Consider the following 4,766-nt stretch of genomic DNA (forward strand, 5'->3'; position numbering starts at 1 on the left):
GGGCCACCGGGGCAAGGTCCCGACTAGCGTGGGCGCCGCGGGCCGGCGGAGCGGGACGCCGCGGCCCGCTGCCTCCCGAACTGGGAAGCGCCCAAGCACTGGAGTTTGCAGGACCACCTAGGAGGCTGGTCGGCAGGGGCTTTCGGTCTGATACAGAGAGGAGCTCGACTTGTGCGAACGTGTAGCCCAAGCCAGCCCCAGCAGCCTTCCTGCCTCTGTTTTATTAGTGATTCTTTTTCAGCCTCAGGACGTTGCCCCTGCAGCCCTGCCTTCTCCTTTCTTCTTCCTCTTACTGGTGCCCAGGTGGTTAGGATTGGATTCCAGGCAGGCGCTGGGTGAAAAAGGCAGTGTAGTTCCAGAGCAAGGGGCGGCGTTCGCTGCGAGACCGCAGGTCCCTCCAGACTCGCCTTCCCGGGGGCCTCGGGGCCACTTTGCCATTGCCATGAAGTTGCAGTTGGAGTGGTTTAAGCCAGGAATCGGGCGTTTCCTTGGTGGCACCGGGACATTTCTCCCTAGATCCAGAAGGAAAGCAGCGTTCATTAAAATGGTGGCTGCCCCCTGCCCTTTTCATATCCCTTACAGTCTGTAACACCCCTAGATCGTCAAAAGATCCGGAAGACTGCAAGTGGGGGGGCAGGAGGGAAGGGTGGGGAGAGTTGCAAGATCAGAGCAAAGATGAGTTCCTTTGTTAATGGCCCTGGGTTGGAATCTGTGGCTCTTTCGAGGTTATTTCCCACAGACACGTAAGCCGGGACCTCTCGGCACTGACTGGAGAGCCTGTACCTGGGGAGGGCCGCTCGCCCAGTCTCTTCCGGGTTTTCTTCTCATAACGGGTTTCTAATGGGGCCGGCTGGGCCTTTTTGAAAAAGCACGTTACTTGTAATCTTTCGTTATGAACCTATGTACAGGTTAGTACTAGGCCGAAGAATTCTCTCTCCTAATCCTGTCTCTGGGGTCTTAAGGATCATCTCTGTTCCTTTGACTTCATTCTTGAAAGAACCTTTGTGCAATTTCCCTGCCGTTCGGCTAAGCAATTTCAGAATCACATAATTCTCACATATGCACAGGGGCAGGGTACTGACAGGCCCGTGTCCGGAAACGTTGCTCTACTTTCTTCGCCTCCCTCTTTCTGTGAAACGTCCACTGTGCTGTTAGCTGCCGGCTCAGGCAGCAGCCTGGACACGTGCTGCTATTCTGGAGGGCAGTTAATGCTGTTACTCCCTGTCCTTACCTCATTGCTGACGGTGTCATCTTTACATGTTGTGGTTTAACGGGGAATATAAACAATCAGTAAGCATAGAGCTAAGAGAGCAATAATGAGAGAGCTGCGCTGGCAAAAGGAGACGGTTCCCGGAGAAGGGCAAAAAAAGCAGTCACTGTCGCCAGAGCCCAGGAGGAGCGTGATGGCAATGACAGAATCTGACCTTTGCTTTTAATCCAGTAGAAACATGTAAAACGCGGCCTGCATCATTTTTAATGAGCTTTGTAAGGAAGTCTCCCAGGCCTGGCAGCCCTCAGAAAACCATTTCGCACCCTGCCTTTCCACAGGGAAACACCGTGACAGTGAGACAAAATGCAAAAGAGCAGCCTATCGTTTGGTCAGCATTAAACTTCCAAAGTGGGTGGGTAGCCTTGAGTGTGCCCGCACGTGCACACACACACACACACACACACATAAATATTTAAATATGATAAGCAGTGCAAAACTTTCTGTGAGGGTTGTTGCCTAGATAATTACAGTAGAAGAGAACTTGAAGGGTGTGAACATTTTACATGCACCAGTTTGTTCAAAAGCGGCCTTAGCCTGACTTTTCTAAGACTTTCTATGGTTGGAGATATTTCCCTATATAATTGAATATCAAATATTAATATACTCTTAGGAATTAAAAATCACCTGATTAGCTCTCTGGCATAGTGGCACTGTAAATGTAGCTCTGAATTTGTGTGTTGTTCTCTACATTAGTTCATGTAACTAAAGGGCCTTAGAGATTCCTGATTGCAAGGCTAGTGGGAAAGTAGAGACATAACAGTAAATTTTGCCTGAGATTTTAGAATTTCCTTGGAAGATTAGGAGCAAATCAGCAGTTTCATCTAGGATAAATGAAAACAAACAAACACGTGCTGCATTTTGAAGGTGAGGCTACTGTTGATCAAGTATTAAGGATGTTGTTTATCTACCTTGTGCACACCTATCCAGAGCTTAAAAAAATCTTTAAAACATAAAAACAAAGTAAAATATAAGACAAAGTAGAAGCCCAGAGACCAATGTCCTCTTGGAACCTAAAGTTTCAAAGAAGAGTTCCATAGGGCAAAGTCTTAAATAATGAAATGAATTGGAAAGAGGACATGCCCTTAATACCAGTAATTACAGTTTAAAGGATATTGTAGACATTGGTTCTCTGATGCTATTCAAAGTGTGGATATTTTTAACTTCAGTTCAATTATTTTGATTATTTTGGGCATTGTGACTTGGTTGGAATAATGCTGGTGCCAGGACCCAGAGCACTTTGACTTTTAATCAAACACATACCCAAGCCCTTGGAGTCCAGCAACCTGGGCTCAGATCCCACTTCTGCCGCTCTCAGTGGGACCTTGAGCAAAGCATTACACGTCCCTCAGTTTCCCCTCATAGAATACTGTGTACCAGCACCTGCCACTCAGGGCCAGTAAGAACTAGGGGTAGAAAGCCCTTGGAAATTGTGAGGCGGTACATATGAGGGGAGATGGTTGCTTTGAAATGAGGGATGTCTAAATTAACTTCTTTAAATTATACAAAGCAATGATTTTTGTGGGAAAGTGAAGCAACACAGTTTTAATCTAAGTAGGATAACAGAATCAGGTTTAACAAAATATTTATGATTCTGGCTGGAATTATGTGATGGCAAACATTCAATCTTTTTTTTTTTCCCCTAGATTTGTCCAAATAGTTGGATAGATGATGTATAGATCAGGTTTTCTTACCGTAAGCATTATGGATGCTTTGGACCCGATGATTCCTTGATGTTGGAGGCTGTCCTATGCATTAGCGGTCTCCCTGGTCACACCAGTAGTACTCCTCCCCCAGTCACCACCATGATAAATCTCAGCAGATCTTGCTAAATGGCCCCTGAGATCAGCCCTAGTTGAAAACTCCTGATACTACATGTGTGTGTGTGTGTGGGGGGGGCACTTTACATATATTTAACACTGACATTGAAGGGACACGGTGTAGATTATGATTTAGCAAACGAACAAGAGCAGGACTGTAGGCTGACTGACGCCCTGCTTTGTGATCTAATAAGCTCTGCAGCCTGCTACCTCCTGCGCCCCAACTACAGGCAGTGGAGTTAAGCAATGCGCACTATTGCTGCTCCTCAGGAAGAAATGTATTTTATATCATCACCAGGGCACAGTCATGGATGGGAACGAGAGTTTTATGAAACAAAATTGCCCCTGTCATAGCCATGCACTCTGAAATATGGTACTCGACTTGATTTAAACAACTGCTGTTCGTGACCCACTCAGTTGATTTCATGAGTGACTAATAGGTGGCATCTCACATCTGAGGAACAGTGATATTCCAGGTCAGGCAGGAAAGGAAGGGCAATGGGATGCGACAAAGAAAAGGGGCAGGAAAGAAAGAGGGGAAGAGTGGAAATAGAAAAAAAGAAGAGAAAGAAAGAAGGGGTGCACGTGGCACAAAGTCACAGAAAAACTGAAGGCATTCAGCCCTTTAGATCAAGGGCCAGTTGGTGACAGCAGCCCTTATCCACGAGGTCTACTGTTCCCCCTTGTTGGTTGAGTTGAGTGATTCGTCAGCAAGACCACTTGGAAGCTTACTGGACTCCGAGTAAATATACACGGCCAAAGCCAACGACTGTACAGATAAGGCTTCACGTTCACTAGTGGGTATTTCATTTATCCTGACACATTCCAGCCTATTAATCTCAATGCAGCTGGAAGTTATATTTTGGTCTGAAGTTACAACCTAATGTGTTCAGGAGGAAACCAAATTTATTGGTTTTGACATTGCACTTTATTGGAACAGTATAATGCTGTGGAGCCACTACTAAGTTCTGTTGGTTTTATTTATGTATTTATATTTGGCTAGCATCAATATATGGTAAAGTATGTGCTGTGGCAGAGACTTTCGTGCTGACTCGGCTAGAACATTCAAAAACGTCTGCACGCAAGATAGCCAGTTCGAAGGAGTCGCAGCCCGAGGATTTGCATGAGGTATTTCTGGTTTTTACAAAGGGCATCATTTATGAAGAGGCCTAGACTATTAATACAAACAGCAAGGATGACTTATGCCAGGGCTCCCCTGAAGCTGCACAAAATGGCGGTGGGTTTAGAAATTGGACCGTCAAAGGGGTGGTGAGAAAGTAAATAAAACAATTTCCTGGCAAGAGCTGGGTGCTTCATTCCATCCCTGTTGCAACAGTGATGGGAGAATGGGTTGTACCTTGCATCCTGATGACTTCTTACTCAGGTATGATGTCGATTCCCAGTTTTTATCTCCCAGGCAGGTTGCTACGGGACATTACAATGACACCTGGCACACACCCTTATTCACCTGATTATTATAGCTGAGGTCAGTTGAAATCAAGTGTAATGTCCTCAGGATACGTGTCATGTAACTTTTGTGTCTGCTTGTGGTCCTAGGAAAGGAGCTCAGGTGGTGCAGTGCCTAAGGCATTTGATTGCTAACCAGAAGGTTGGCAGCTCAAACCCACCAGCAGCTCTGTGGAAGGAAGACGGGGCAAACTACTTCCGTAAAGCTCTAC

Source organism: Orycteropus afer, unplaced genomic scaffold, assembly GCF_000298275.1.
Source record: "Orycteropus afer afer isolate SDZICR_OR568_19922 unplaced genomic scaffold, OryAfe1.0 scaffold00807, whole genome shotgun sequence".
NCBI classification, from domain to species: Eukaryota; Metazoa; Chordata; class Mammalia; order Tubulidentata; family Orycteropodidae; genus Orycteropus; species Orycteropus afer.